Source organism: Bombus vancouverensis, chromosome 7 (assembly GCF_051014615.1).
Source record: "Bombus vancouverensis nearcticus chromosome 7, iyBomVanc1_principal, whole genome shotgun sequence".
Lineage (NCBI taxonomy): Eukaryota > Metazoa > Arthropoda > Insecta > Hymenoptera > Apidae > Bombus > Bombus vancouverensis.
Window position 1 is genome coordinate 10,367,134 of NC_134917.1, and position 12,241 is coordinate 10,379,374.

Sequence of the window (12,241 nt, forward strand, 5' to 3'; positions counted from 1 at the left end):
GAAGCCAGCTATAGGCAGGCGAGCGAGCAGAGGCAGGCTGTTCGTTCGTCGTTATAGTAGGAGTGAACCTGCGTAAGGGAATGGAAGTGGAAGGTGGACTTCTGTCTGTCTGCCTTGCTTGTCGGTAGGTCGTTTCTCTTGTCCGTTCCTTCTCTATCTATTGTATTCTCTTTCGTTCTCTTTCCTCTTTTCCTTCTTCTTCCTCGACCGACGCGACGTCGTTCTTTTCCTCTTTTATCTCGTGCGGCCTGAGTGTATGACTATCAGTGTATGGTAGTGGCCACTCGGTCGACCGGTGCCTATATACGATTGTATAAAGGCACCGAAGCACGTGGCCCACACCCCGCTTTCGGTCAATCCTAAGTACCCCCACTATCATCCTTGCCCTTCCTTGATCACTCGCTTTCTCGTTTCTTTCTCTCTCCTTCTCCTCTCCCTCCCTCCCTCGTCTCTCTCGCACTCCTCTCTCATTACTTCTTGCTTCTTTTCTATTCTTCTTTCTTCCCCCGGCCTTCTTTTCCTTTTGCTCCTCCGCCTCCTCCGCGCTCTACCGCCTCCTGCCTCCGATCGCATCCCTCCCCTTTACTTCACGCTCACCACTACCGCCTCTCCCACCACGTGGCACTCGTGGGTCAGGACTCCACGACTCATTCATAACTCCCCGCGAGCGACCAACTATCCCCACTAAACACCTTCCATCGGTTTACCCCCACTTTTCACATCGTAGAAGCCGGGCATCTAAACGAACCGATCTCGTCTTCGCCTCACGATCAGCTTGCTGGAAGCTCGATGCTACACCGGCACGTTCCGCGGCTCCTCTAACCGCGCCACTCACAGGTGCACCGTGATACCATCTGCCACAGATCATTGGACATCGTCCTTCAAACGGATGCTGCATTTTTATTTTCCTCCTTTCCAACAATCAAATGGGTCTTCTACCGATCCGAAATCCGTAAGATTATCGTTAATTTCCCATATTTGTTTAACACTTTTTATATACTGCTCTTTATAGTCTCTTAGACGTAGATATGAAATCTTTGCAACGAGATTTTTTCATTTTAATGTTTTGTCAGATTGATTTCTTCGTTAGTTTGAACCTACTCCTTCGTTATTACGTAACTTTTGCATTTCGCGAAAGAAAGTAGATAGATCGAATCTTCCTTCTCCTCCGTTTGTCAGCATGTTAACGAACGATTGTAAATTTCGCCGAGCGTGCAAACGTCTAAAAGGCAGAGGTAGTTACGCGGTTTTACATCCTACGCCTGGTTGATCCTTAGGACAGACATCGGTGGTATGTCGTCTAGAGAAGGCTAGGTCCTCACAGCTGCAAGAACGTTCCGTCGTTGGCACGCGAGCGCTTTTTCCGTACTCGGAACAGAAGACACGTCGTTAGTTGGTTCGTTTCCTCCATAAGAATCAGCGGTGCATTAATGTTTTTATAAATAAATCCGTTTCTGAGAGCAAGTTTTCCGTGGCAGGGGGCATCCCACAGGCGAACGTGTGCGTCATTAGCGGTGTTGTACGCGTGATTCTGTTAATTACCGTGGTCGTTGATAATCCAAGGCATGTCGCCACCGCGTCGAGACTTTTGCATGTAGCATCCATTACGCAAAGACGAACGTTCGGCCTCTCGAACATGCAATTAATAAGCGAGAACCGTGGCTCGTGACTTTTAACTACGTCAGAGTAAGCGTACTCGCGTGTAAGTGTGTACGCGGTTATGCACGGTAAGCATGTTTCCGTAGACATAACACCGTGGAACAACGCTAATAATAGAGAAGATGACGATAATAGTAATAATTACAGCATCTCGATGCCCGCGCTACAACATGGATTAATTGCCGTTGAGATTCTGATGATAACGAACGTATCGAGCAAAATGTTCGATGAACATGGCAATGACAATGAGCGCTTTACGTCGATTCTTTTAGCGGAGTATCTTACCCTCTCGCGATGCTAGACGCATTAAAACCAACTTATCATAACTGAATGACTCATTTGCATAGTTATACGTCTGCTTATCTATTATTAACGTGTTCTATGTATGAACGTTCGTGATAATACAGGTTTTTCTTGATTCAGCCTTCTCAAAGGAATTCGTAATCGATCATCACTCATCTCGTCGCAATATCGAAGCCAGAATGCAATAGATGTTTCACACATTTATAGGTATTATAATAGCAACATTATCGAGATTTCTACATGCGTTTTTATCTGTTAACCGAGTAATTTATTAATTAAAAATTTCTACAATTATTGAATGTTAACAGAGAGATATTAATTCCAGCCTTTGCAAATACAAATGCATAAAATGATAAAAAACATTTTTGTAAATAAGAAGATGAATATAACCAAAAAATTATTATTAGAATTTGTAACGGGTTAATGTATCGAAGAAACGATAATATCTAGTTTGCGATTTTATCTACGATTTATCTAATATCTTCTTTTTCTTCTTTTCTACGCGAACGCTCTTCTTCGTTTGACATGTTTGAGAACATAATTGTTATCGATGTGGATGTCGTTAAATCTCGGATCAATTAGTTGCATGTTCACCTAACCGTGTACTCATCTCGCGTGTGCGATCGGCCCACCTCGATAATAAACCTTCCCCTTCTGAAAGTTACCCTGTGTCCTCTTCTTCCTCTCACTTGAAATCAGTGATCACGTTTCTTTTTACCGAGTCTTCCCTTACTCGTATCTCGTAATCGTAATTCTGCGTGAAACCCCCATTAAATCGAAGGGAGGGATGAGCAGCAGCTTCGTTAACGTTATGACGAACGCTACTATTTCCGAAAAGGAGCGAACGATTTTTCTCGGTAGGACAAAGGCGAGTAAGTCAAAAGACGATGACATCTATTTCGCAGATTTTTTTTCGGAAGCTTCTCCAGTAGCATAAACATGTCATACTTCTCAGTAATGAGTTAGTAAATTCGTGTTAATTGTGTAATTTTAATAAGTCACTGTGTAATCGGTGTCTAAGTATCGAGAACTTCATATGGGACAGTGATCTTTTTATTTATAGTAAGATTCTTTGTTTTAAGACTCTTAGTAAGTACATCGATAAACAAAAGCACATCGACGTGGCTCCGTTCAACTGTTTTTCATCTCGAGACTATCAATAGAGGTGTAAATAAAAATGTTCAGAATATTAGTTACTCGCGTTTTATAGCCTAATAGATATAATAAATATTGTTATACTTCTGTGTAAAATTTTATAACCCAATATAAACAGTAATATGATGTTTATAATTCATTTTACTTTTCATTTTAACGTTGCCCTTTTTAAATGTTTAAATTTCCCTATTCGCACAACGCAGGTGTAGGTAGTTTAAACTATTATAACAGTTAATACTGAATTGACGTACGTGTTATAGTACAAGAATCGATAGAGAAAGGATTTCTAGATGACTAAGCGATTTCTATTACACTCGCTTTAGAAATCACGTTACGAGTGAGAACGATCGGACTAACGATTTGTAGGTTATGGTGCCACGGATTATACCACATAACAACGCAACTATTTTTTTATTACGTGTGTGACGTCACAGGAGATCAAAAATCTCGTGAAGCACGTATTTTACGGTAAAAATAGAAGCGATCTTGAAAGTAGAAGGGACGAATTTCGAATCAAGGCCAACCTCTCCTCCCGTGCCTTTCTTCTACTTTCGCCGCTATTGGTTTATGGTATAAACTGGTTAACGGGATGACGTGCGAGTTTTCGCAATGATTACGGCGGTCTCGCCAATAGTTGCGAAATGATTTCGCGCCTACGAAAGCAGACGTCTACGTTGTCTACGTCACGTTAATTTTCGGGGTCAAGTGCATAAGAAACGCTGTTCGAAGAATACCTCGTGTATGACTACGCATGTGTATCCCGATACATTAGAATACTCTGTTATATAATAAAAAGATAACCATCCTAGTTAGTATTACATCTGAACCATACGAATTAAACCATTGAAGAAATTAAGACAGGATAAATGAAACTTATTTATGTTATGAGAATCGGAGGTGTATTGAATATCAATTTTTTTAATGTTTATGTACCACATTATCTTTTTATACCGTTATATTATATTTTTTAATAATTAACGTTTACGAACAATTTAAACGAAATGGTCTTGACGATTGTAGAATCCTGTTATTACAATTTGCAATAGCGCTCAATTTAAAACTGTTCCTTTCTGATGCACGTATGGGAAATCCATAATGAATAAATCAAATTTAGTGCATTACTGTTCCCATAACGTCTTATCCCTTATTTTATATTACCTTTATATCTAATTCCTTTAAATATATTTCCCATTATACACCCCAAAGAAGTTATAAAGTATCTGGATATGTAAAAACAAAATTACGCTTAATTGATAATAACAGGAAGGTTTATAGAATTCCGTTATTCGATTATTGCGAGAAATCTGTTATTGTTTTTATGTAATGTAAGCAACCCTATTCAATCAAAACTCATTATGTCATGTCATAAAAGGGATGAATGTTAGCCGTGTAATTAAGTACATAATTCAATCATTCGATCCGACAATCGTCCAGTCCTTTCTACCATTGCTCAACTCTTGTAGGATTATGCAGGTCGTCTGCTGGGGAAGTACGCGTGCCAATTCGAACCGTTGTTAATACCTTCTCCTGGAAGTCGCGTCTTGACTGTCGCGTGCGTACTCGTACATACATCATGATTCAATCGTTCACGGCCTCGATAACGCTCGGTATTTCAGCTCGGCCCTTGCCGCTCTACGAATTCACACCGTATCTAAAATTCTCAGGTGGACCACGATAATTTTCTATATGATAATTTTATAAGTATGCAACGACGATACGTGACTATATGTTTGTTTAACGGAACTATAAATGCGATCACGCGGAGTTCGTCGTTATCGAGAACACGTATCATATGCTTTTAAGCTTTCGCGATCACGTTGTTTTAGGTTCTTGAAAGATTGACAAGACAACCTTCATTGGAAGTAAATGCAAGATTAAGACGAATACAGGATGTCCTAGCTTTTTCTATGATAGACAAACATCATCAGAATGTTTTATTGGTACAAAGGAGGAAAAGATATAAACGCAAGTTTAAAGTTTATTAGAAAGTTAGAAGAAAATCACCTGATTCCAAATTGCCTGAAATACAACGTGAAGTGGAAAAATAATTTAAACATGGAAAAACTGATGAGCAAGTTTATCGTGTAAATCGTACTCTTCGGGTAATGAAACTGTGTATTTATAATGGTCGGCATCGTTTATTGGCGTACTGATCGGAATCTGATTAACATCTTCTATGATTAATAATAAACAGGTGTGAGCTTCGTCAGTGACACATCCTGCGAGGAGCTGCAATTTAATTTAAACAGTAAGGTGTACGTGACCGTCCTCACGAGATTTTTCAGTAGGTTCGCGAGCAATCTTGAGTTGCGTACTACGTATACACATGATTCTTGTTATGTATACATAATATAAGTTATCACATCAGAATCATGACTCCCGATGATAACGGGAAAACGTAGCTGCACGCGGCATGAACATTGTAGAAGAAACGTAGAAGTACGCGTTTAGCGCAAATACCGCGTTACAAAGCTAATAGAAAATCTTGAATTTTCATTATTTGCCTCTTTTAAGCACATTGAATTATCTCTAAAAATATAGATATAAACGGCGTCCTACTCATGAAATTTTAATAATCACTTTTAGTCGAATTTATTATTAGTTTGTACATGCAGTTTTCTTCAGTTTTTTCTCAATTACTTGTTCCAACCTTTTTGAACATCAATTGCTTGAATCTAACTTCTTACACAAAACTTTGTTCAAGTTCCTTCGTACCTTATAAAACGTGTTGAATCAAACTATTCAGATTCAAGAATTTCTCTTTGCACATGGAATGTGAATGGATTATTTAAAAATCTTTTGGTATCAATTTTATTTACATACGAACATAATACAAGCTAGTATAACATTTAATTTATCCCGATTTACTTAGTTGCACTTACAACTTTATTTCAAATACGCCACATTAATTTTTTGTTCCGACTTCCGAGTAATTAGTATCATTTCTTCCTTGACTTACAATAGAAAAACTGACCTTACTGCAACATACTCGCCAAACAAGTCGTGCCACATATTCCTGCTGCTCGTAATAATAACGCAAGCATATCCGATCGAAGGTATTACAATAAATCTCACGAGACGAATCACTTTTTATACTAAAATTAGCAACTACGTAATACATATTTTACAAATCTGTCTGTCATCGTCGCTGTGAGAAATTAGTCGTGTGCGTCACACGTGGACATCTAGTTTGATTATTTGCATGCAGGATTTTGTTTCCGGTTCAAATACGTTACACTGAGTTTAAGTGGTGACTAGACGTTACCCAGAAAACGTACGCGTTCCTCGTGGCGCTTGGCCAAAACAAAAAAAAAAAAAAAAGGACAAGCGAAAAGAAGCCGCAGGAACGAGAGCAGCGCGGTTCGAGCCGGTTGATTAGTGAGTCAACATGGATTATTGTTTCGCAGGAAATACGCGTGTTTTTCCGAAAATAAGCAGTGGAAGCTGTCATACGCAACCGGTGCATGACGAATTCATCTTCTGCTAACATTTGCCACGATACACGCTCATGGTGTATGTTAGGTATGCAAATTAGCCTAATTTGGTATCACGCTGTTACGCGAGTAGTCACGCATTATCGCGTAATGTCTGTCATCATAACCGATAATCGCTTCGATAGAAATGAAAGAGAATAGTCGGAATCATGCATTCTGACCATCGACTGTTAAATGAAACATTACGTCGATATAATGGATTCGTTCGTTAGTTCGTTCGACGATCGTTATAAAATTGAAAAACGATGCGAGAAAAGAATACGTTCGCGTGTACCTCTTCTTGCGGCGAACATCTTTTCTAAATATAGTAAATGACATGTTCGTTGACAAGCAATGAACATCGGTGCATTTAACGTTACCATCTTTGAGCATCTTTAGCGCGTCCTACTCCTGTTTGTCCTCCCCATACTTACGTTTACATAATGTTGTTAATTTTACATCCTTTTAGCTTATTTCGTTTTTTCCTGTTTTCTTTTTTTGACGTATAGTCGAGTCTAATACGTTATGCCGAAGTAATGCTGCCACGAGTACGAATAACGAACCTAAGTAAAGATTCCTTTGGTCTTTCAATATTATATCGAACACTTCGCTTCAATACTCTCAATATTAAGTGCATTCTGTACATGTGTGTACAATTCAATTTTTCACAAATATGGAATCGAACTTTGTTTGCATATGGCATTTCTTCTGAACTTCTTTATAAATGTTAATATTAAACAAGAAAGCAAAGCTTTCAAGCAAAAGCACAACGATTTCTTCCTTGTGAATTTTCTATTCGCTCGTCCAATAATGCATCGTCTCGTTAACCTGCGTTCTAATAATTCATGTCCCACTGCATCGTTATAATTCGAAATATTTATGTATAAAATATTTAGACACACATTATAGATCATCGGTATAATTCTATTGTTAAGCTACCGCCATTATTTCAAGCTCAACGAATAAGTACAAACATCTATTGTTATATGTATAAGGAGAACTAATTCGACCGAGTGACGACATTCGAGAGCGAAGTTCGTTGGACCCTCCGGCTCGGAACATCCCGATGACAGAAGCCGCGTACTTTGGATCTCGCTTCTTCAACCGGTCAGGTTTTCGCGCTCGGTATTACGCGAGCGAATTCGAGGCGCGTACCGACGCGTTGCCCAGAAAAACGACGTTTAACTGGTCCAAGTGGAAAAGGCGGGAGCAATTTTTCGAAAGAGGCAATTATCGATTCGTGTGGTCCCCGTGATCGTGGCCGCTGCAAGAAGCGGATAGAGACATCGGCCACATTCCAGGGGTACGAAAGGCACGCCGAGAACCCAATAGGGACCTGCACGTTTTCTCTCTTTCTTTATCTCGCTCATTCTGTGACCGTCTTGCTGTCCGTTTTGCCCTTTCTGCTTAACATTTCGGCCGCACAAGGACCACCCAGAACCACTCTCGTTGCCTGGCGCAATATTCAATACCCGAGGTATACCGGCCGCATGAAACCCAAAGAAACAGATAGCGGGTCAATCGCAAACGCGATTCTGCTCCCAAACCATTCCTGCCACTTTACCATTCCTGAACGTTTCTTTGTTGCTCAGTGATCACATATCAGTAGAAAATTTCACGCGATTACGGTATTCATATAGATTTTGTTATTAACTTTGTCTATCGGTGCATGAACTTCAATAGTCACGTGCAACGCTAATGCTATGCTTAATTGTACAACATGTTTATGATTTATATGCAACGATATCGTCCACAGCTTAATTACGTATAGTAGTATTCACTATAATACCTCCAGTGAACATTCATATGTTAATGTGTTTATTAATGTTCATCGCTTGGCAGAGATATGATTTAATTAAATACAAATGCCATGGATAAAAAAACATTTCTTTTTGGATTTGATGCCTTCATTGGCGAACGAATTATAGAACATTTGCAATGAATTTCTTATTAAATCTTGTTAACTTATTGAGTAACGGAGTATTATATGGGACAGAGAATACGTCCGATAAGAATAAAGGAATCGGTACAAAGAATATTAAAAAGTGCATTTCAGGTCAAGTATAATACCATAACAGGTTTACACTGGTAAAGTAGTGGCCAACTACTTGAAGGCAGGTAACATGACTAATTTGGACGAAGTTGAACGGAAGCGCAGGTCAGAATGTATTAGATTGAAACGAAATAAAATCGCTTACCGGTGCGATGGAGAGAGGTCAGCATCGAGGCAGCGGTGATTTAAGAATTTTCTGGGCCGTGAAATCAGCGTTCATTTATCGGTGTTCGTGTCAGCGAATGTTTTTTGCGACGCACCGAGAAATTACTTGCCATATGGATGGCCGCGTGACATAAAACGTCTCTGAGATTAATTCACATTCGAAAGGATCGATAATTTTTTGTGGATACAACGGTCGTGGAGAATTGGAAGGATAGTAAATTGACGAAGCTGGCTCGCGCACGCATATCAATGAAAACACGACGACGCCAAAGGAGGTAAACAAAAGACAGTGACAGTTCGCTGGCAATGAATACGTAGAATCACATTGTTTTCGTATTAAAATATGTATCTCGTAATTTCGTTAGAATTTTCCAATTTTATACAAATCTTGTTTCGACGATTCTATTGGAACGACTAGACTCTTTCTCTACATTGTACGACTTGATTTTCTTGCTGATGCGTACATACCATAATGAGAAGTCGCAACTGGAAAAAAATTAATGCGTTGTTAACCTATCACAAGTGATTAGCGTCTTTGTATTTTTACACACAGACGTTCTTGACCGACCATGAGAATACTTGTATTTACACATGCGTTTATGCACATATGTAATTATGAAAGTACAAATTTATGTATGCTGTCATTATAGTGTTTATTACTTTAGATAGTGTTTGCTTAATTTTGATAATACTTATTCTCCTTTCAAGTTTTTGTAAACAAACAGAGTCGCGTTTATGTGTCCAAGCTTAATTTTTTAATTTCATTCTAGATTTAAAATGAAATTTAGGAAAATTCCGGGATGCTTATAATTATTACTATTACAACATTATAGAATTATACAGATCGTTAAATCAATCGTTTGAAACGTATCTCGATAAAAGTGAAAGATCGAAGAAAATCAAGAGTGTAGGAAGTAAATTATACGTTATAACTAATCTCGATTTTACAATAAATTATTTTTGTAATGATTATGTGTCTTTGCTTATTCATTAACTTCAATTAAGCCAAATTGGCTTTAATACCGATCAAATTTTATCTATTTTATTCTCTTGAATGTACGTAAACGTCTGTAGTGTTTACTGTATACAGACAGAGACAATACGAATATACATAAAATTACTTTCGATCGATACATTTTTTCGCCAAACAGTTTCTCATTGTTCGATGTTTATATTTCGTTGAAATTAATTAATTGCAGATTCGACGGAAACAGATATATCATTTCGTTTCTGCCGCAACCTCCAAACATCGATATTTCCACCTGAACACGTACGTAAGGTAATCTCTCGGCATGTTTAAGGTAGAAAGAATGGTCATCGTTTAGTAAGACTTACAGGCGGCATTCCACGATACATTGCAGCGTAGATCCTCAGGCGACGAGTCCCACGCCATGGAACATTCACGTCGCGATCACGTTCGAGCATTTCACCCGACGTACGTTATCCGACCGTGAATGTCGTTTGCACGATCGCACGTTCTAACACGCACTGCCGCGTCTTTTCTCGCGGCACGAGCCGATCAGCTGAGCCAACCATTGGAAAATCGTACTCCTCGCGAATACCGACAACCTTTATACCACTACGTCCTTCTATAGTAATATATAACACGTGGCTAATTTTCCCGCGATATAGCCTCCAGCCGATCCTTTTACCGAAATCGACATAAATCTGAATGGCTTCGATGTTGATCATATACCGGCAGGAATTCGTCTGAATGTTTGTAAATCGCAGATTAACACGTTCACTGTTGATGGAATTTTCATTGCCCACCACGATATATGCTGACGTGTGCTATACATATTCACAGATATGTAGACGTTTACATACATATTTTACACTAATTAACACGAAAACTTTTTTCAAATGTCGTGATTTTTAACTCATCCGCGAAGTTAAACATTTTGAATAACTTATACCATTTATTTCTTGAATGAAAAAAGGTCGACGTAATACACGAATCGTAAAAATGCACGAAGTTTTGAATTTGACAATGAGATGTAAATACGCGATGAAGAAGATGTAAATTAATACAACGATTCAATACGTCTGTGACAAAGAATATGTTTTATCAATGTGTCTGTACTACGGTGTTTTATTGTGCTTTTGTCCACTAGATTACCATGCTTGCAATACTAATTTATACATAGCGAAAAGGTTATAGTGGTAGAAGAATCAACTGATTCTACAATATACATAATCACGGTAAAGTATCAAAAATAACTAATAATAGCGTAATTCAACGATGGGTATAATAATATAACAATAGCTTTGTTATATTGAAATTATATTGAGATATATTATATATGAAAAATAATACGAGTACTAGCAATAAATATCAAGATGATTATTTTTTTAACAAGAATACTAGAACGTTTTAATGAATTTTACGAACGTTCGTTTGTTCGCTGTTATAGTCATTATCGACTCCAAATGTGTACATGTGAGTATTATATACTTACTTAGCAATCGATTCTGGTGTTATTAGAGACAGCGACGTGTAAAGTTCTCAAGATCGGCAAAATTGACGGTAAATCATGGAATATAAGAATTCCAGTACTACTTCATGGAATCGCGAATTTGTAGAGAATCAACAAGTCATCGAGAGAGATTCTTGTATGTAAATATCGTAGAACCAATGTCACGAGTTTAAAGTTGTACGATGATCGGCGGCGCTCAGTTTAAATCAGCGGGTTTAATTTTAGGCGGTGTAACCGTAAAAACCGGAAACACATCCTTGAACGATCGCGCTTTATCAGCCAGTTGTTGCAATCCATTCAATCAAGCTTTAAAATTAAACTTCATTTGTCTTTCAACGCACGACGTTCGAAATATGCATTATACATTGTCCTTTCGGCATTAAAACGATCGTTAATGAAAATTCGTTTCCCGACTCTGTGTGTATACTGATAAGCAAACTGGCCATTTTTATGTATTTATAGGAGATTTCAAGGTACAAAAATACTCAGAATGCGTATAATATTAAAAGATATATAAAATATGCAAAATAAAGTACTTGCTATAATACGTATTAAAGAAAATATGATTAGGTTCCGTCTCCTACGTAAATATCCGGACAGTCTGTCATGATAAGCAGAAAGGACAAAGGAAATTTTGTAAAGAATGATGATATCCATTATGATATCTCTTCAGGAATAATAAGAAGTACCGATGTAGAAGTTTGCATTAAATGTTCGTGTGTTTTGTTAAAAGTTTATTATGTGCTGCGTATGTCATTAAGTAATAAGGAGAACGTGAATAATCTTTATTAAGCGAGCGCTATCCCACAACACATTGAATATTATTAACTCATAGTATGATCGAAGTTACAAACGTAATCATTTGTATTATTGCAGTAAATTGCTGTTTTCGATGACCGATAATGCAAATTTTCTTTCAATATCACTTTTGAGGAGATTCAGTTGAGTATAATTTT

General features: G+C 38.0%; 1 protein-coding gene across 1 annotated transcript in view; it reads left to right on the forward strand.

Moving 5' to 3' along the window:
- Positions 1-12,241, forward strand: part of LOC117159026 (A-type potassium channel modulatory protein KCNIP1) — a 434,143-nt gene that overhangs the window by 183,974 nt on the left and 237,928 nt on the right. The gene's annotated exons all lie outside the window — the stretch shown is intronic.